Below are 22,856 nucleotides of genomic sequence, written 5' to 3' on the forward strand. Positions count from 1 at the left end.
GGTTTATATCACAGTCCCACTCCCTGCTCTGGTTCTGTTGCAAAACTTTCCCATTTCTGCTGTTCTCACTGTGGTGCCAGTAGGAGCCCCTACCACATTTCTGTGTAGTGTAAGCCTCGTTTGGAGCAGGTATGCAGAGATCCAGATTATTCCCTTTTGGAATACATGGCCTGAACTCGTGAAATGTAGTGAAAACTGAGGGGCAGAGATGCCCCACCATCATTGCAAAGCTATTTGCAAAACAGGACCTATCTGGAAAATCGAGGTTTTACTTGGCATACCTGTTGCACTGGCTAATGAACTCAAGCGCTGTCATTTGCCTACCTGGCTTTCTGCTTTTCTTAAAGGAATTCCGATTTCTCATGTCATGGACAAAGCTTCTCTCCAAAGACAATTGGGAAGTAAAATAAAAAGCAAATATCAATATTCCTTCCAAAAGAAAAATGGCCCGTAGAGTGCAATAAGTTCAAGCAGCCACAAGAAGAGAGCTAGCAAGGAGCTCTTAGGGAGGTGAACAAGCTTTTAGGCTGGAGGCTCAAGTTTCCATGGGAGGGAGGAACATGAGGTATGAGCTGTCTGTGTCAAATAAGGACATTTAAACTGACACGAAAAGATCATTCAGGGTCTTGGTGAGGGGGGAGTGGTGCCAACTGGTGTCACAGAAGTACAGACTAGAGCTGTACCTTAGATATTTGTGCTCTCCTTCTGGCTCGCTAAGTCCAGAGAGAGCAAGTCTGATAGATTACTTTTTGGAGAGGGTCCAGTGTCCAGCACCTTCTGCCATTGAGTGTGGACTTGGGGCAGTGCATTGGTGGTCAAGGTGCTGTCAGTGAGACCAGCTCTATAAACGTGCCTGCTGTTGTCCCTCCACTCGCCTGACCAGCCCTTTCCCATTGGGAAGCTTCTGGAGACTCAATGGAGAATGCTGGATGGTACAGATGTCTACCTCGGCCAGTAAACCTTCAAAGCGTTGTACTCTCATCTTAGGTCAGTATGAGTTTCTTTTTCACACACTTAGAAAAAGTAAATATTCTATGCGAATTTCCTAAGAGCTAGTGTTGTTTTAAAAATCTTTAATAGATAATGCTTTAACAGAAAGCATTTTATTTAATTAGAAAGACCTTGGCTGACATGATTCACGTCACTGAGTAGTGAGCATATATATATTTGTCACCTTTATGAGGACTCCCAAGGTACTCTGTGGGCACTCAATGGTGGTGCTTCTGTCAAGGATTTTGGTGTTTACTTTACAAGCAAAGCAAAACTTTTTAGAACTAGCAAAAACTAGATCTAACAAAAATAGTTTAAGAAAACAAAGGTGTCTCTCTTTTGAGAGAAGGTAGCATGTGCTCATGTGAGGACATGATCCCTATGGACTCTGCCACACCACAGTCTATAAATAAAAAAAAAATCCACAGTGAAAAATAAAAATCAAGAGCTTTGTTCCTTTTCCTTTTCAAGTGCTCATACAGGCTCCTTTTTTTTTTTCCCTGCTCTCCTCTTAGACTACAGTTTTCCCTACACAGACTTTAAACTTACCATAAAATATAAACAGTTAGCGAGGAAATCTCCCTGAGGTGCAGTTTCTTTCTGGAGCTGAGCTGGGTGGAAGTTACGTCCCTGTTTGCTCCTCTGAGCTCGATCGCTGGAGCGGGGCCCGGGCGCAGGGCAGCAGTGACTGCTCGTGCTTGCCACCCGCCATACTCTAGCTTTGGGCTACCAGCTCCTCACCAAGCAAACGGAGAGCCGCTTTGGAGCGCAGGTGTGAGACGAGCAAAGGCAGAGCCTGGGCCGGCACCGCTGTGCGGCCTCAGCAAGGCGCTTGGTCTCAGCCCGCGCTGTCTTTGCTCCGAGCAGCCCGCTGCTGGACTGGCACTGTGCTCTCAGCAGTACTGCTTTGTTTTTATTGGTTATTTTTCAGTCTATGGTCCTCGGCTTTTTTAAACTTAGTTAAAGCGGTTGCGCCAATCTCTGTGAATGGGTAGTTTAGGAATTTCCGGTCGTTTTAAAGGAACTGGTTATTGGTGATGCTAGTTGATTTCACAAAAGAAAATAAGTTTTGTTAGTAGGATATGGCTGGTTGTTAAATGCCAGCTGCTGCTTCCCCATGGTGTTTCCCCAGTACCGTTCCCCTTACCACATGTCTGAAAAGACAGCATCAGATTTCTCTTCTACATGCGTAGCCAGAGAATTTCAGTTTTTAACCAAAATGAGATTTTCTGTCTAAGCAAGTTCATTTACAGAAGTAAACCCTACAGCAAACTCCAGAGAGCTGCTATTTTGTCTGGGGAAACTTCAAGTATCTGCTGCCTGCACTCCCTGCATTGCCGTACTAAAGAGTCAAGGCTTCGTTGTAACTTGTTGGGGTTGAAAACAAAAACACCCGTTTGAGTACTTTATGGAGCCTATCAGGGTGAATCAGCTGGGCTGTAAATAGTGTGAGGACTGGGAGCACGTAGAAAACTTCATAATACGAGCCAGAATGTGCCATGTCAACGTTACTGAGCACCTCCTCCCCCGTGCCCCCCCATCACCTTAACCTCAGTAAATCCATGCCTGGGTTGAACTGACTGGATATCTCAACCTTTTTTATAGATGTAGTTGAAGGCAGGTGACCTTTGTTATTTGGCAGCTTTATTGTCCTCTGCTGCACCTCAGGTGATCACCTGCTTTTCCAGGAAATATATGAAAACAGTTTGTGACATGCAGGACAGAGTTCATCTTTAAGAGGCATCCTACAATGTTTTATTCCTTGGGAAAGCATTTCTTCCTTGTTAGGAAGCTTGTAGCTCTATTGAATTTTTTTCTATTCCATAAAAATAGAAGGAAGATGCATTTACAGCTGTTGCATAACTACATAGCCTGTTTTGTATTGCTTCAAGACAAATAGTTTCCTGTGACTTTGAGAGTTTAAATGAAGTTGCAGCAAAGGAATACAGCTTGAAATACCGGGTTGAGGATGATGTTCACCCCCTTTTAAATCTGTGATAACCAAAAAGCATACATTACTTCCTGAGAAGTATTTCAGAAGGAGCTTAAACAGTGGAAAGATTGGTATTTTAATAGATTGTGATCATTCGTTTAGGCACAATTTAATTCATTTCTGCATCTGCTGTATTTTTGACTTATGCCTTTGAAAAACACCAGTCTTGATTTAAAGTCTTTAAGATGTAATATAACTGCTTTGAAATGCAGACAGCAATATTGTTATTAAAAAAAGCAGAAAAATGTAGTATCTGTGATATTATCAGCATGCTAGATATCACACCACATGAAACTTCCTGGGAGGTGTTCTTGCAATCCTGTTTGCCCAGACCATGTGTGGATCAACTTTTGCAGGTCTTTCAAGAAAGCAGGACCGCAAAAAAYGATTTAGAGATTGTAAAGTAGTAAAATTGCAAAGGGGAGACACTGGAACTGGAGGAAAGGGACTCTGATATTTAGTTTCTTTTTCTTGGCATTATTTAGAATCCCAAATGACAACGTTTCTAGTTTTCTAGCAGAAAGGAGGCCTCATGCTGTTCAGGATCTGTTATAAAGTTCTAGTACATTCTTGATCATTTTCTATCCCAAACAATTTATCTAGCTCAGTGTTATTTTTAATGTACACTTACAGTTTATAGATCCTATTCGAATAGACAGTCTTTTTGGAAACTTTCCATTTATCTAACAAAAAAAGCCAAGATGGAATATCAGCTTCCATTTAGATCTTCCTGAATTTTCTCTCATTAAATCAGTAACATTATTTTTTGAAATTAACTTTTCTTTTGCTTTTAAGGAGAATAGAAAGGAGAAGTTATAATATTATTTAAAGCAAATACTGAGGCATAAAAAATAGCATTAATTACAAATAAGTTAAATAATCTGAGTGGGTTTTGTTGCAATATTATATTATTATAAAACTTATTTTTACTCACAGGAATGTAACTGATTTATGACATGTACTGTGGATGCTAGAAATATATGTGAGCAGGCTGTTGTAGCTTTTAGTTTGTGCACATCAGTCTCATGTCTCATCCTAGCCGTTGGGAGAGAGACCGAGAGACTGGAGAGAGAGAGAGAATTAAATCAAAAACTTTTTGACAAATTGACTCCCAGAAAATAAAAATATGCTACCTCCGTATTTGACTAGACCCAGCTACCTGAAAAGAGCTTCATGCACATGATCAGTCGCAGTAGCACTTTCATTTCTGTCACAGAGGTCTAAATAAATGGATTGGCCATCTGCAATTAATTCGCATTGTACAAATAGTTTGAAGACTGAGTAGTCTGTCTTCCGAACAGAACAATCTATTTTTAGCTTTTCAAGCAAGCCTGTTTTGTGTTCTTTGTAGAGTCAGCGACATTCTTTCAATTTTTCAGCTTAATTAACACAAAAGAAATTGTAATCTGAGAAGGCAGTAGAAACAAGAACCCCCTGAAAAACCATGAATTTGCAAGAAAGCAGAAGATAGCAGCTTTGCAAAAGATAGTCAACTGGCAAGGAAAAAAAAAATCTGCAGAGTTTGTGGGATTTGGGCTGGATATTTTAAGGCCTAGTTTTATACATGGTGTTTGTTGTTTTGCAGTGAACGCTTATAGGTCCTGTAACTAATTGTGGATTCTTTATTGTGAACATGATGAGGTCCACAGAAAGAACATTTTCACAGCTTTCTGAAGGAGATTATAGCTACAACAGAAGAGTGCCTGTGGATAAAGCAGATTTCTGTTAGAATTAGGTACACATGTCTAGCCTGGGTGTGAACATTGGTGTCTGCTCCTTGGATGGTTGAGGGAACACTGAATCCCTTCTGGGTGGACTCTGTGTGCTTGCAGTTGTGGATTAATCTTTATTTCAAGCTTATATATAATCATATGTATATAATTTTCACTAGAATCATGCCTTGACAAATGCAAAAATATACGTGCATCTCATAATGTATTCAACACTATGTTAGTTAAAAGATTTGAAATGATCCATTGAGGATCAACTGAAGGAAAGCAAAGCTTACTGTTCAGAGGGATTCTAGTTAAAATGTTAGTTCTAGATACAAAAAAGAAGTGAAAAGCTGAATAAACAACAGAATACCAACTACAATCAGTGAATGTTAAGTAATAGTACTTTGAAATAAGAAAAATTTCTGTGCCTGCTGGCAGGTGCATTTCTGTTTAAATATGTTAAATATGCAGCATTAGCATTTGCTGTGCGTTGATATTATGTAGGTATTGCGTGTAAGCTTCCCAATTAAACATCCTCCCAAGCCCCTATTTGTAGGTGCTTGCTTGAAATACACAAGCAGAAGAGAAACAGTCATAAACGCTCAGCCTCCCCTCTTTGAATCTAGGTAGAGAGCTCGAAGGCCTGAAGTACAACTCTAAAAAGCATGCCAGTGACTTAGGCAGCCACATTCAACTGATTTCTACTGCAGCAGAGAATGTGGAAACAAATATTTTTGCAACAACTTGTGTGCCTGTAGCCTTATGTTCCTGACACACCATTTTTAAAACTAAAATGTAGATTCCAAGTCACATAACATGAGGTATTTTTTGTTGTTGCCTAAAAACACAGCTAAGTTCCTTATAGGATTCTTCTGCAATTACAGTGGTACCTATGACAAATAGAGCACAGTATAGATCCACCTGGCAGCCCTTTAGAAGTCTGCCTGCATCTCTGGATACAAAGGTACTTTTAAAATCTGGAGTTCAGGTGCTTTTGAAAGCTATTCCCTAACTGATTTCACCAACCCAGCCATTCTGAGTAGCGATAAACTTATAATCAACTTATCTGGTCCCTTTCCGGTATTTGTGTACAAAAAAGTCCTATTACATATTACAGAAAAAATGTGCACCAAAGAGGTTTAACGAGCTGAATTAGTTCTCAAAACTCTAAGTACCTTCAAATGTATCAAGTTAAATTAGAATCTATGACTGATTTCTGAAGAAATATGATTCTTCAATTTGTTTCAGAAGTGTTCTTTTTTGGAATGTCATTGACTTGCTGAACTAACCAGTTTTGCAATACAAAAGCCTCACATCTTAAAATAAGTGCTGGAGGAGACTGTTTCTTTTTTCTTTGGAGTAGAAACAGGCTGTATTCTCCATCTGTAAAAGAAAACTTTAACTTGCTTGAACAGTTAACAGAGAGAAGGAGAAAGAACATCAGTGTTCTCATTAAGTAATAGTAAGAAAGTTATAAAGTTGTTGCAAAATCTACATAAAGGAAAAATATGTGATTAAGAAGCTGTGTAGCTGGCATGTGAAATGAACTGACAAAGGATGCTGAAAATAAAAGGGTATGGTTTTGAGCTGTGCTGGGAAGATTAATTTGCTCTTCTAGAAACTTTGGAAACCGTAGTCAGGTAATGCATAACAGTTTCTTTAAAAACGGTCTCATTTTAATTTCAAAGTCTTCACAGTGCTAGATTTGATAGGCACTTGTCATTCTAACTGTATTCTGTTCTAACTATAGTTAATATGAAAGCTGCTGATCAACACTGAAAGTTGATCTTTGATATTAAATACTACAAAAATCAGTTTGCATACTTTTGCATGAATTTGCACTGCAAATTTGACCCACTACACACAATGCTAAAGGAGATGGAGGAATGAAGGATGATCCTGTCATCCTTTTTGTATCTAAAAGCAGACAAAGAAAGCAGCAAGCACAACTTATTAATGAACTGGGATTTAATTATTATCTGAGTTTTACTTGCAGAAGTTTTCCATTCTGGGCAGTATGGAGGCATGTCTAAGGGCTAAATATACTCATAGTACTACTGTGAGTAAGTGCTCACTGTTTTGATTTTTATAAAGATTTCTGAGTATTCTTTAAACATTTTCAGTGCTTTGAAAAACAGCAAGATAGATTTCTGTGATCTTCACCATACTCTTAAAGTTCAATTTTTTGAGCTTTGTTCAAGGAAAAGTAAATGTAATTCTTAAAGTATCGTTAAATACAGTAGCAAAACAGGAAATATGTCCTAAGGTATGTTTGTTTTCAGCCCCATAAGAAAGTCTATTTATGAAATCTTCTGTAAGGAAATAAATTCTGAAATACCTATTTAGTGTAACAGTTGTAAAATAGGTAAGGTAGTCAATCATACCATTGGCCTTTTTACTCAGCCAGGTTGCTTGCCAACATAAACAATGACTTAAAGGCTTATTTTTATTAGAATTTATTTTAATGTGCATTTCAGRCAGAACCCAATGTGAACCTTTCAGTTTATCTTTAGTACCCTTATTAATTATTTACAGGAATCATGTTATTTCTGAAASTAATTAACCTAAATTGTTGCTTCTAAAGACAGCACGAAGGTATCTTCCACTTCATCCATTTTGTTCTCAAATGTGTCTCTCTTAAAACCAATAAGGTATTTCCTTTTTTTTTTTTAAACAGAGGCATTTCTCGAAATGTCCTTGCTACCCAGTGTATTTTCTGCTGAGTCATAATTGTGCACTAGTCAAGTGTGTAGACCACTCCATTATTCAATAACAGTAAATACTCTTTGCTGCTGAATCATCTAAGGGAAGAAAAGGTTTAGCACCCAGACTGTGGACACACAACACTCCAGCAGGTAGGATGAAGTACATCATTCCCATAAGGGTTCAAAAGAATTGTTTAGGTAATCAGCTGTCTGCAACTCTTCTCCATAGTCTTATCCCTGAACAACAAAAAGCGAAGAACCAGAACCCTTAACCTCTGTCATCAGCTGGAAACCCAGTTGGCAAGTAGCCTTCTTACACAGGGAATTCTGCAACAGGCTTCTTCCCAGAGATAGCAAGTTCAACAGAAGTATCAGGAGCCACACAACAGGCAAATCACAACTTATCTTCAGCATTGGCTTGCCCACTGTCCGTGAGGAATGGCTAGAAATCACAACTGGATGATGTTGCTCAGTTGTCACATCCATTTGTGTTCTTTATTCCCTCCTGGTGGCCTTTGGTATACCCTTCAGGGACTCTCATGTGAGTCCATTACCTCTTTGCTTTACACGCAGGCCACACAAGAGGTCCTTTAGGAATGCTGAGAAGAGGTTTCTGTGCTTAGCATTTTTTTTTCCTCCCCTAGTTCTGAGGGCAGAATATATGATTGCTTCAGGTTCAAGATGGTGGCATTTGTCGGTTGTTATGTGTCTTAGGCTCAGTGCTGGTTTGTAGCTCTTAGCGTTCAGCTTGCATGGTTTCCAGTTACTATCTTCCCTGCCCCTGGAAAGCAGCTAAACTTTTACAGTGATGCTGACTGATGACTTACACAAAGCATCATCTTTTGTATTTTTCACACTGCCAGTGATCATTACAGATATCAGCTTGTTGTGGCATCACATGGAAATAGGAGGGCAGTCCTTGTGCCACATGCACAATGAATCAGATACCTTCAGGCTGCATTCAACAGAATGCATGCATTTTGCATAGGTAGCTGCCTCATCTGGAAGGCTGGACAAACAGACCGATGGTGTTTGTGCACATGGTTGCTCTGCATATCCACAATGACCTTGTGGTCAGATCAGATCTGAAAAAAACACAAGCGTGTTCTTTCAGTTGAAACTCCTCACTGTACTGAGAGGATACTGCTTGCTAGTCACCAACAGTGTGAGCCCATCACAACATAGATGAAGTATTCCAAAAGGTCGGCAGTCCAGTCGCTGTGGGACTTCACAGGCTGATCTAGAGGCAGGGCTAAACCCAAGGCTCATTCTGTCTTCCAGGCTTCAGAGTTCTTCCTTCATAGGAGCTTCTAATTGCAATTGGAAGTTGTCTTCACCACCTAGATCTATTTTTGCAAAAAGCAATGGGAAACTTCTATGTTGTTCTGGAAGAGGAATTACAGAAGGGTCACCAAGTCTTTTGCTGTTCCTCTTCCTCCCCCTGCTTTACAGATGCTCACTGCCAATATAAAATGTGAAGGTGCTTTTCCCATGACAAGTAGGAGGGAGGGGCTGTGTCAGACAGAAGTCATGGGTCTAAGCATAGCGCAAATCTGCCAGTCAGAACGTGGAACTCGATCTCCTGTTCTCTTTCTGAGGATTTGTCTGGTCTAATAATCAAAATTTAAAGGACATGATCTTTTGCAGGGGAGGGAATGGACCTATATATTTGCCCTGCTTACACTGATTTTGATGGGAGCGGTGGCTGTTTGACAATGCCAAAATATTTTATCCTTGCTACCATAGTTACTTCATTTGGCTGCCTCGTTTCACATTGGACAGCCCCAGGAGATGAAGACAATATGTCTATAATATATGCAGTTCTGGATGAGTGTTATGCTAGTTGAAGGTCTATATATTTAGGCTCTTAATTTTGTCTACTTTTCTAAGGATGCATTTTCAGAAATGTAACAGAGTAACTTTTCACATTATAGTAAATAATAGACCTTTCTGCCAAGAAGAAATTGCAAAGTTTCTTCACAATATTACTATGTTGCTGCAAGGCAAATCAGACAGTAGAGGGAGCGCAAGTTAACTAACAGTCACTATTCCCATCATCATGGAACAGCAACATTAATTGTCTGTAAAATAGCTAGCAGAAATGGAAGAAAGAAATAAAAAGGACAAAGCCATGTTGGTTAGTAGTCCACTGGAAATGGATGAGAGGGCTGAAGGAAACAGGTTCAATGCCTGAGTATGAGAGAATGAAGGGCTAAATATGGCATCTTAATATGTCACATAGCAAGGGGCCAGATCTTTTTTGTTCATAGATTTTAACCTGCTTCCAGTATTTGGGTTTGAGTAGGATTAAAAACCAGAAAGGGATTTTTTTCTAGTTCTGGTTTGGACAGAGATGGAATCTCTGAAGAGCAATTTTGGAGCTATGGACTCCAAACCTAAATTCTAGTCTTGTGTGACCTTAGGATCCAAGCCACAACCCAACATCATTTCTTTAATTCATCTTACCAAACATTTATTAACTGTGCTCTATAAAATAACTTGCACACAACTACAAAATGTAGTTAGGTGATCGTGGCTCTCTGAAAATAAAACATAACACTTAGACAACTGATACTCGTATCAAGAATAGCGTGTGAATTTAGCCTGTTGCTTATCTTTGGTTTGAAAAATGTAGCATCTCCAAGGTATAATTTTCTTATGCTATGTGTTATACATATTTCCGTTATGAAGTACCAGGACTTGGACTAGTTGCTAAAATATAAGGTTTCTTAGGAATCAGCTGTATTAATGACTTTGTTATAACTGAGGATATAACTGAGAATGACATTTACATAACAGACTTTCCAGTATAAAAGCCAGACTCTGTTGGCTATAAACATTCAGAAAGCTTTACCATGAAAAATTACAACAATCAAGGGTTAGATGTTACATTTAGAGAAAATGTAGGGCAAGACACATGAAACTACTGCTTTTTTATATATTTTTTCCAAGTGGAATGACTTGAGCTAAAGTTAACTTTTTACTACTTAAGAAGATTATATGGTTCATAGAAAAATAATTCAAACTGCCTAATTTTTAAAGCTTTTTTAATAAGAAAACTTCAAAGAGGTTCACTTTAGAGGAGCATTCGAGTAATGTAGGTAAGGTAGTTAAATATTCCCTCACTGAAATGTAGTTTGAAAAATAGACCTTCATGGCACCTATACAAGTATTTCTACCGATCCTTATCTGTTAGAACAGCAACATATATATATATTTTTAATTAAAGATCATTATAATTGCTAATGTATGATTGTTTGGGGGCATATTTGAGTCCAATTGTGGTTTTGAGAACACGTTTTTTGAGAACACCTTAACCTTCACTGAAACCTTCGTCCTGTGCTGTAACCTGTGTGCTGAATTAAATGTAGACCTGTGTTCAAAATGCCCTACTTCCTTGCCAAGGAGAAGAGAACCTCCAAGAGGGCAGGTGAGAAAGCTGGGAATCATTGACTATAACTGAGCAAGAGAATTTCTTAAGACAATGACCACTTTGCCAAGAAGCTGGTTAGCAGTTTGGGACAGGAACAAAACAGAGAACCTTAGAAACCAAAGCAAAGAGGCAGAAGTGAGGTTCAAATTATTTAGGGAAGGGATGCCTGCTCACAAAGACACAGGACTTTCTGGAGAGAGCAGAGGCAGACTCATGACTCCTAGTAATGGTAACATCAGGCCAGGAGATGAATTTAAGCCTACTTGCTGTTTTCCATTTATTTGTTACTTGCTTATGTGTTTTTGTTTGTTTGTTGTTGTTGTTGTTGTCTTGGGGTTTTTCTAAGAGAAAGATCTTCATGATTAAGAGGTTCCTTTGCTAAGCCTGTATTGCTTTCTTTCATAGTCCTTTACGAATGCTAGCGGAAAACCAGAGTTTCTCACAGCCAGTATACCCTGGGGTAATGTACATGTAGAACTGTCTCCAGAAAATTGTACCATAACTGTTGATGTGTCCAGATATGTGGCTTACACCATGGAGTGCTCTTCAGCTCAGGTCTTCAAGGCTAGTCACTAATGGTTCATTCACAATGTATCTCTGTCCTGACATGAGATCTTGATGCAATATAAAGATTTCTTACTTAGGTATTAAGAGACCATAACAATTACATAATTGGCCCTGCTGTATTCCTCCATTTAAAATGCTAGTTTTGCAGAAAGGCAGCAGGAGGTCTCAAGTCATGGTAGATTATTACTATCACATCTTACCCCATCTTCCTCTCTGCATGCACACAGTTTGTGCATGTGCAATACATTTGGCTGTAATTGGATCCAACCAGTGAATGTGTATGCTTCTGCCACCTCCTACCTGAGTTACTAGTCACTTACTTCTAGTCATAGGTTTCTCATTTATGTTTCTATAAAGAGGCCTCATGTATTACACTCTTTTGGGCAGTGAGATCCTGTAGTCCATTTTCTTAAATACTGAAAGCACTGCTTCAGCGCTTCACGTTCTTCATTTCATAATATAATAATGCCTCAGTTTCAGCTATGGCTTACACAAGGAATTTCTTAGCCTTTGTCACTACCCTTAACCAGTACCAAGCATATACAGATCTCTGAAAAATAACATTCTTACATGTCTTTCACTGCACAGGCTGATCTTTAGTTCCTGTGTCTTAGATTAAGTCAGTAGCCCTGGGTTCATCAGTTCTTCCTGTTTTCTCTCCTCTTAATTTGTCCTGTGTGTGCTGGCACCGTGCTCTTTCAGGGTCTGGAGACTTTTCTTTCTAGCCCCATTTTTTTCCCCTACAAGCCAGCTTTTAAGGTGGAGAAGAATTAATTCTTATTTCTGGGCTTGAATTTGGGAGATGGTGAGAGTGAGTAGGTCATGGCTGTTTGGTTTCTGCTTTGTGGCCATGGTCCTTCAATTGGATACTAAGTCCCTCCAGCAAAATGAATGCTTTAATCCCCCATGGAAGATGTAATGTAAAGCTTATAGTCAAGATGATTTTCACAGAATAAAATGGTGTTATCATTTTGATGGAGATATATTCTCAGTGTGTCACAACTGCCTTTGTCCCTTTTGCCTGTCAGAACTGTGAATTTATAAATTCACTCACCAGCTTCCTCACTCAAGGAGAGCAAAAACAGGAAGCTTAAACTCCATTTTTCTTTCAAATGAATATTAATGGAAAACATTATGAGATACTTGCTCAACTCTATAATAATACACATGTCAATTCATGAGATGGTCCAGACAGACCAGAGGATTAGGAATACAGATTTTAACACTGAATTCTAAAAGGCAACACAGGAACTTCAGGCCCCAAAACATCCTCTGAAAGTTTGGCTTTATTTCACCCTATCGGCCAGGATTCTCCTTACAGCACCACGGTATTCATAATAAAGAAATTAAATCCACGCCTTCCTGTGCACAGCACTGTGCGTGCTCTGCACATGTGTAGTTTTGATAAAGAGACATTATCGAGACTGAAATCATTTTAAACAAAACAAATAATGGGGCTGCCTAGCACTTCCTCTGGAAGTAGTTCCTTGGACAAAATCTTCCTTAACTCCTGTGTATGGAGTCAGTATATCCCTTAGTAACACTAATTCATAGAAAGAAATTTTCAGAATGAATATGGATGTATATTTTATGGATAGGGTGTGACATTCAGCCCTGCAAGAGGGCCCTGCCTTCAGTCTGCGACTTTCCTGTGCTAGGAGGGACTCAGCCTCGTTGCGAGCAGGCTGCAGTGGAGAGGGCAGGGGGCAGAGAAGCGCTGGGCCCCCTGCGCGCCTGCTGCCCGTTGCTCCCCAGCTCTGGTACGAGGCCGACGGCTAGCGGTCGGTCACTAGTCTTGTTTCTGGGCTGGCGGAGGAGCCGCAGGGTGGCTTTGCCGAGAGCTGCAACTTGGAGGCGGTGGTGGTGGTGGTGACAGCAGGGTAAATGCCATCGGATTCCCTGCCCTCACCGCGTTCCTGACACAAATCCTGGCTCCCTGGCCTTTATGAGAGCAGGGTGAATTTCCATCGAAGCCTTCTGCTAACCCAACTGCGATCCCAAGCAGCAAGCGGAGGGGTGGTGTCCACATGCAGCATTGCAGCGTTCATTCACGCGGGGCATGCAGGAAGCTCAATAACTCAGGGCTGACACCTAGCAAGCGCGTAGCACCCTCCAGCACCCTCCCGGATCATTCAAATCCGCAGGGGTGGAATGTGCTCCTTGCCGCTGAGGACCAGGGGCTCAGCTGCGAAACTTGCTCGCTGTTTACATAGTGTGGACTAAGCTGTAAGAAGCCGATTGCTTCAGAAGCGAATAGGTCACTCCTAGTCAGACAAACGAGCATGCACAGAGCAATGGAAAAACAAATTCGTTATTGTAATACCAAAGAGCATAAAGCAAACCTGGAGGTGACCTGCAAAAGAACACACCGCTGGGTTTCTGCCCTGTTTGGTACTTTATAGTGTACAGAGAAAGGTTGAAAAGTATGCAGGCTTTTTTTTTTATATTTCAAAATAAAAAGTATCTTTGTCTGGTACTTTGAATGTAGCAAGCACACTGATTTGAGCTGTCCCTGATTTTGCTGGAGGGCCTGTGGGAGAAGGACTTGAAAGAATACCAGCAGCTTTCTCAGCATTTTCACTTAAGAAAAACAGTGTTAAATTTTAAACAGAACTCATTTTTTCATTTCATGTTCTTGAGAATGTCTGAGTTAAATAAGTGTTAATAAAAAGAAGACAGTCTATTAAAATCACTTCCCTTTAAAATAATTATTTTATTATGAAATGTGTTACAGAAGGGCTTAAAAGGTCACAAATGAGATCAGGGCCCCTTGGTTCTCGATACTGTGCAGACACATAGGAAGTAAACAACTTACAACCTATATGAGAAAGGCAGATAAAACATGGTTGGAAAAAGAGGCACAAAAAGGGGAAATGACTTGTCCAAGGTCATGCACAGATCAGTGGCTGTGCTGGATCGAATGATCTGTGTCAGATCAGGTCTCCTGAATCCTATTCCACTGTTTAATGCCAGAACTCACCTCTTTTCCATTGGCGTTTCTGTTGACTTCTGTGAGCATATGAACAGATTTAAGGTAGACACGACATTTTAACAGAGGGATGGGGATGCTGAAGGCGTCCCCCTGGGCTGGGTCCATGAGAGGGGATAATCCTTCACCTCTGCTGTTTTTAGTGGGACAGAGAAAAAATCCTTGTGTTGGGCCCCAGGTTCTGCCGCTGCCCGGGGCTGGAGCTGGGGCAGGCCCTGGCTCCCGCTTTGTGCCCTACCCTGGCAATGGGTGCGTTTCCTGGCTGATGTTTGAGATAGAGCAACAAGGGAAATCTTTCATTCTGCACCTAAAGGCTTTGAGACAATCAACTGATTTATGCACATTTCTAAACTTTAAGACAAAAAAAGCACCCAAAAGACTTATTTGGAACACTGGAAAAGGGTCTAAATTCTGCAACTGCCCTAGGGTACATGGGGCACTCTAATTTAACATCAAGGCACTTAAGAAGTAATGATGCTGTTAGTTTGCCAGACAGCCAGGGTCTTCCAGGAAAAATAGGGTACAAAAGACCCCTATTCTATAATTGTGTCTGTATGTAATTTTAGGTTCTGGGCTTAGCATTTTTCTGTGTAAAGAGGAAGATGGGAGAAAATATCCTTTTTGAAAGAGAACACACTCAGGCTTTCAGCAGTGCAAAGAAGGAAGAGCAAAATCACATTTCTGTTTTCCGTGCAGATCGTCTTTAATAATGGCTCCTGGTATTGGGAGTATTGTGGTTTGCTAACACTGAAATGTAGTTATTTTGAGTGTGAAAGCCTGAATATAGTTCTATTTTGAAAAAAGTAAAAGAAGGAGAGGAATGTTTACAGCACATTAATACCTGTGCGACAACTTAACAAGAACTATTTTAAAAATCCTCTTATTCCCCTTCCTGTTATGCTCCATAAAATGCGAATGCCGCGTCAGTAAGAAGTAATATTAGTGCAGAGGGATGCCGCAGCGTGCTGCTGCGGGAGCAGGCTGGGACCCAGCGCGGCCTGGCTCGCAGTCTGCCTCGCGGCTCCCCGTGCCGGTGGGAGATGCCGCCCGGGCCAGGGCTGCGCTTGGCACCGCCGGCGCTGCCGCGGGCAGAGCAGAGTCTGCCCCTGCTCCGCTCACCTCCCCGTCGGGAGAGCACAGACGCGGGAATTTCGCGCTTCTTCGCAGGAGCTAACCATAGCCCGATGTCTAGAAAACGCCCCCTTTACTTGTGCCTCTGCGGGTTTTGTGACATAAACAGAACAATTAAAATGGAATAATTCTTACTAAAAAAGCTTGCAGTGGGGGGTAGGTATGGAGCGAGTATTGACAAACATTGAAACTACGCCTGAGAAAGGAGTTGCTCCAATTTTTTTTGTAATCAGCATTCCGTATGGGTTATGCGGAGTGCTAGGATGTGCTTGGGCTTTTGTTACATAAGAGATTTTTTTTTTTAATAAAGTACACTGCAGAATGTGTGAATAGTGAGAAAAATGTAATGAAAAAAAACTGTTAAGAACATAACAAAAGCTAGTAGGTGAAAAGCTACTGCTCAGTATTTTATCTCTGTAATCCTGTGAATTCCTTACAGTCTCTTTTAATGTTTCTGAGGAAAAGCTTAAAAGTAAAGGGAGAGAGGCAAAATTTTTTTTTCTTTGGTTTAAAGGAAGGTCTTGGTTAATTCTATTAGTAGACTTTGGGCTTGTTTTTATTTAAAAACAAAACAAAAATCCCTCTCAAGTTTAGAATTTCTGTATGGAAAAATTCTTCTTCTTTGCCAGAGAGGGAAGTATCTCCTTTTCATTCTGTTTGTTTTGGAGTATCTGTACTTAAGTGTTTTCTGTTTGTTCTTTATTGAATATATTAGCGGTGCATTAATTTCTCCTTGACAGTGCTCAGTTCACTACATTCAGATAGGCTAGCTCTTTTCCATGAGACAAACTTGTCATTCTGCTTGATGATCCTGGATTGCCCTCCCTGGGTTTGATTGATAATGGTTTAATTTCCAACTTTGTTTACCTTTTAATACTTTTTAAAGCGAGTTTTGTTCTGGTGACTGCAAAGGAGACAACTGAAAAAAACCCCACATTGGATTCTTGCTCCAATTCCAATCTGTTTGCTTTGTTTTTCCTTTTCAGATTATTGTTTGGCTTTAATTTGTTTGTTTCTCCTTTAAACGGGTTTGAGATTACTCAAGGGTTCCTTGTTCAGCAGGTCAAAGGGTAATTTGGAGACTTTGAAACTGTCTCCCTTTTTATCACCAAGTTTAAGAGTCCAAAGGATTTTGCACAATGATAGCTTGTGGAGGATGCCTCCATCTAAGGAAAGCGTAAGCAGCAGACCTGATTCATTGCAAGAGGCCCCAGGAGCTGTTTTAGTGTTTAAAGCAAATGAAAAAATGGATCTAAGTCTAAATCAGAGCCTTAACTAATCCTCATGTATGACTAACTGAAAGACTAAATTTACTGGGGATTAAATACATTGAGATTAATAGGTCTGATACTCAACTACCAGTCACTTCTATGGCACAGAATGAAGTCTCACAGCTCTTGATTTCTAATGCTAAAAATTTTAAGGGACTTCAAAGTAGAGAAATATTGATACATAAAAATATACAGTTTACAGTATTTAAAAATGCCCTTTAACTGAAAGAGTCCATCCATCTCAGAAATAGTCCTTGATTTTAAAAAAAGTCTGTTAGAACTGCTCAACTGTAGCACTGTGAATTTGTAGGGTGACAAAACAATGCACTAAGTAATGTGGGCCTCTTAAAAAAAATCACAATTATTTCTTATTTCTATATAAAATTTAAATCCTCAAAGGTGCTATGAACAGGTGGAACTTCTTCTGCACCTTTTTAATATAACTTTGTTCATTGTTTATTTTTTTCCTGGTACTTTAAATCTCTTGAAAAACTTAGCAGAAAAAAAAAAGGATCTAAAGCCTTAATTTCTTAAAAAGATAATATATTTCAAATGAATCACAGAGTGGAGAAGAGTGCATAGCTTAAAAAAAAATAAAAAACAACAAAAAAGCAAGGTATAAGCCTTATCCTGCAAGACTATGTTCAACTGCAGGGTATTATAGGATTGCAGATTCTCAGTGAAGAAAGATTAACCAATCTTCCCTTTGAGACTTCATCTTGACATGATGAGCAGTTCCGACCCAAACTCTTATGGGTGGAAGTCTCACAGGTGTCTCTACTAGACAGAAGAGATAACTCAGGCACATGGCTGTAACTACATTTTCAAATTTGCAGTGAAGGGCTTTATAGTTTGTTATACACTGATCCCCCCCACTTGATAGCTTTAAATCAGGGAGGATTTTTCAGTTTTTTCACACGCAGAAAGCTACCTCCGTATAGAATCATCCTGAGATCACTGAAAGCAATGTTGCAAAGTTTACAGTTTAGTTTTTCAAGTTAAAAGAGTCTAAAGTAAATCAGAGATAAAGGTGTTGCTATAAGAACCATTTGTTTCATATGTTCCCTAAATTAATTGAGCCCTGTATCGTTTCATTAAAAAAGACTTGCTGAAAATAAGCTCTTTCCATCCTATAAACAGCAACAAAGGAAATTGCGTAGTTCGGATCACACCTATGGCTTTTAGTCTGTGAGCTACACATTTTGTCTTCTCTGCCGTCCCTCCTCAGCCACAGCAGGAACTGAAATACAGGCGATGCCCATAGCAGGGAGGGCTGACAGCTGCCTCCAAAGCTGCAATGCCGTTTGAATCTGGTTGCTAAGGGATGCTCAAGCGTGATGTAGTCTGTATCTTCCCTTCCAAATGAGCACATTGGTTTTGTCACAACTCCACCCCCACTTTCACAGCCAAAAGTTGATGAGGTCATGTAACCGTGGACAGCACAATCCCGTAAGTAACTGTACAACTGTCCCATGTGAAAACTAATAAATAACTGTTTCTTTTTTCTGTAGGCTGGGACATCTAAAGTACTTGGTACCGTCAACTTCTCAACAAATGGGACAGTAGGAAATAAGGGTATTTGTAAACCTGGAGGATTTGGAAGGTATCTGTGTTGCAAGATGGACATCCTGATCTTGATCTCACAATCACCCATAAAAACAGAGGGTAACTCTAAYGAATGCAGAGCCTAACTCTGATCAGTTGAGAGTTTCACTGACACAACACCAGAACTGTAAGCAGAGAGTTTTACCTGTTTAGCTAGGGAAAAAAAAACAAATGGAAAGAAGTATGTGTTTGAAAAGTATTTTTTCAACAGTATCAAAATCTAGTCAGTTAAGAACATAATAAATGAGTCAAAGAACAACTGTTGCTTCTACGTTTTCCAGCCTATGTTTGTGAATTATACAACAGTATTCCCTTGTCTCCTACCTGTACTGGCACAATAAGGGAGACTAACCCTGGATAAGGAAAATGCATTAAAATGGCTATATGCAATGGTCTGTCAAATATAAAGTAAATGTATTTAAACAGGAAAAAGATGGTCTTTTTTTCTGAGGTCCTTTTGTGATTATACCTATAGGTATTATATGCAAGTCTTCAAAGGACAGAAGTTTGTGTGTGCAGGGTGGGGGGAAACTTACGGGACCTGGTACTTTTCAACCAGTTCTCTCCCGCTTTTACTGTCATTGATATTCTAGTTCTACTTTATATCTAAATTTTTCTAACCATTTACAAATTAAGCTAATATGGTTGTCCTAGCGAGGAAGAGTAAAGTCCAAATAAATTATGCACTTCAGTGGGACTACTCAGCTGAATAGAGTAAATGTTTATTTACAGGATCGGGTTATTGTTACAAACCTTTCCTCAATCTCAGACACCAGACAACTGTTTTTGAGGCCAAACTGTGGAGGGAGAAGGGAGGAATCTATTGCAATGGAATTCCTCTTTCCAAAAAAGAAAAAAAGAAAACTAAGAGATCTGACCATTTTCATTAGAATGTTGGACTAATAGGACTAAAAAGCCATTAAGTAAAGTTGTCAAATAGAATGAAAAGGGTTATGGATATGTGCAACTTTACAATACACATATTCCTTAGAAATACTCAATTAAAATGTTATTCACTTCAAATTATCCTGCTGTCTCTTCATGTGAGATCTTTTCTGATTTGAGAAGTAAAACAACAGACTGTTGTTTCTTACTACCAAAGTAAATTCCCTGTTCTTTTTGTAAAATCCTTAAACTAGATGTGTGTTGGTGTGTCAGTGTCTTTGCACATACTTTGGACTGAAAAAACTTGCAACAGAATTTGAGGTTGTTGGCTGTTATATTTAGACGTAAAAGGAGTATGAGTGAATTTGGATTTCATCTGCAAGTGTGAAACGCTCACAATCTAATCCCATTAATTTAAGTAGTGCAGAATTGAGCCAATAAGTCGTCTTCTGTCTCCTTCAGCCATTTCTACATTCATATTATCTTGCATTTTTGGAAGACATCTCTGCTTAACACGCAGCAGGGTCCTTTAACATCTTCTTTTGAATATCTTGAATCTTCGAATAGTTACATTTTTATCACATTATAGGCACTATGGCCATACATATAGTTATTTCATCTTTGCATTTACTTGTTCCTGAGACTGCAGGTTCCTTAAAAGTGAGCTTTAACTTTATTACAACAAGAGGACAATGTCTCCCTTTCCAATTGCCCCAATCAAAACGTTCACAAACAGCTTAGGAGTCAGATTTTGCATGTGCTTATCCTTCCGATGGGAACAGTCTACTGAAGCCAAAGTTCACAGAATTTTACAAGATGGAAGCTAACACAACTAGTTCCAGGAAGAAACAGTCCACTTGAAAGACCCATCAGCAGCATTGTGTTATTTAAATAAAAAAGAATGAGAACAGATAATGTTTTACTACACTTGCTCTTCAAAGGATGCTCTCCTAATCAGTACTGCACCAGAAAAAAATCACGCCACTTCGGTAGGTTTGTGCAGTATGGTTGGAATACCCTTTTTCTTGGGTCATATCATATTTCAGAAAGACAAAAAAGAGAGTCTGTTGAAAGGTTCAAAAGTCTTTAGGAGTTTTCTTCTTGTTTTGTAGCTTTTAACACTTCAACAATTTAATAACACTTTTCATACAGTGAGCTAAATCTTAGTTCCATCATAAGTAAATGGGAGTCTTGTAAATTAGCTGAGTGTCTTTTCTTTTTCAACTACCATACCGCAGGCAGGCTTTGTTCAAAGGATGCAGGTATATACAGCTTAACAGAACTGCAGCAGTGCTGTGCCTTAGAGCAGCTGCTGTAACATAACTGCTGTAACAATTTAAGCTCGGGGACACGGGCACATTTCTGCTTGGTGTAGCCATCAGCAGGCTGATGGGCAATGGCATTTACATGACAATAACTCAGTTGTCAGTGTATGCTTTGGCATGTGCTTGACTGCCCCCTTTTGCCAAGTCAACTCTGCTCACGATTCATGAAGATTGTAGCCTTTTGTATATCCCCAGCAACAATTTTTATCTTGTTTGTGTATTCAGTGGTGAACAGTTTGAAGCCTGAGATATTCCCCCTTCCCCCACATCTGAGAGAGCCGGGTGACACAGAAAGCAGAGCCTGGAGGCTGGGGACAGCTTTCCCCTGCTGCACCAGGTGGCAAGTACTGGCATTTCTGCATTCTCCTCATACCTCTTACCATAAAAAAGCGATGAAGCTTTATAATTTTCTTTCTGAATTCTGCTGTATTGATGCATTTATACCTTGTAAATACCACAGTTAAAATATATTTCAATAATACACATTACATGTAAACACTACAAATAAATAGAAGATGCAAGGGGACGCATGTGATCTTTGCTTCAGATTAATCTGGACATTGGTAAGCCAAGTCTCTCTAAGACCKTTTAAGACTTCCTTGGCCTAAACCAACACCTGGTGAAGTCAATAGGAGTCTCCAGCTGTGTACCCCAAAGTTATGGCATCTAAAAATATACTGAAAGCCCCAATAAATGCTCAAAGACCAAGGTTTGGTGGTTGCGTTCCTTTCTCCTTTGAGGTCCACCCCTCTTTAAGTAAGGGCAAATAAATAGATGTATCCAATGACACTATCTGACTTTATAGTTGCTTGCTCTATTCACATAATTATTTTACTGTAGGTGGTTGTAATACAGGACCTGGGTGACTTAAGAAGGTACGCTCACTGGAATAATGTGGATAACTGAATTTTGCAAATGAGGATAAATAATTTATGTAAAGTAAGGAACACATTTCCAGTAATCTCAGGAAACAGTAATAGCAAATGTAGAAAGCTTGTAAGCATTCATATGAAAATGGTATTTTAACAAATAAGCAATCCTCACTAATTAAGTACTTTTTGGAAGGAAAAATATTTTTCATTACCAGCCTTGTTCTTTTCTGTAGGATGATCATGGATATTTGCTGATTTTCTGGTTTCAGTTTGGAACTGATGTTAGTATGGACATTATTATTATTTGGTAACGCCTCAGTTTTTCATGCCAGTATCTTTGGGTTTCCTTCCATTTAACATTCCGTTAGTGTAATTTTGTGTGTAGATTTTTGCTGATGCAAGGAGAGAATGATATAATGGACTGTTAAAATGGAGCCTGATCCTTCAACTATTTAAGTATTCCTGTTCAGACAGAGAAGTTTCGTGTGTAAATTAATCAAAGGAGCATATAGTATCAGGATTGTTATAGTGACAGTTTTTATTGAATAAAAGATAACAAACCTCCAAAGCCGCCTTTGGGCCAGACCTTGTGCGTTGCAGTGCCTAATCAGAGTGCTCTCTCTTTGGAGTCCCACTGAAGCCACAGTTTATAAGTTCTGTTCAGGGGATTGGAGGAAAAAATATCTGCGGATTTTAGGGATCCAGGTTTTACAAAAGGAAGGAGTAAAGCACTAATCTTTGTTTTCCAAGTGTAGCTGATATGCTTGTGCCTGAAAATTAGTATGTATTTTATGTATGAGGTTTTCAAAAATATTTTAGAGAATGAAATGGAACTAGGTAGTTAGTGAAAGCATATGCAGGAGCAATTGCCTGCATCAAGGTGTACTCCCTCAGATTACCTAAGGTTATCGTTTTTTACTTGTGTGAAGCTCTCCTACACCTGTGCCTGACCCCAGCCCTGAAAGGACGCAAGATGGGTTTGTCCATGCCCAGCACCTTCGCGGGTCGCGCTGGGCAAGAGGGAGCTGCCGAACACATAGGGAAACGTAATTGCCTAGAATTATCCAAATTGGTATAATTCACTCCTGCGCATCAGGATCTGCAGGCTTGTTCTTCAGGTAACTACGTGAAGACTCAGAGTTCATCAACTGAGAAAATGCATACATGCGCACGTAAACAAAAGCGTTTAGCACAATAACTTCTCTGTTTTCTCGAGTGCTTTGATCGCGAACAGGCCCTCCAGGAGGCCGCTACACCTAACGGCTTAAAGGGCCCGGCCTGATGCGCCCTGCTGTGAGGGCAGGCACGGAGTGCGAGAGGAGCCAGCGCCGCGGGCCGCGCGCGCGCTCCGCTGGGGCCGGGCCGGGCCGAGCCG

Source organism: Apteryx rowi, unplaced genomic scaffold (genome assembly GCF_003343035.1).
Source record: "Apteryx rowi isolate R43461 unplaced genomic scaffold, aptRow1 scaffold_0, whole genome shotgun sequence".
Classification (NCBI taxonomy): Eukaryota; Metazoa; Chordata; class Aves; order Apterygiformes; family Apterygidae; genus Apteryx; species Apteryx rowi.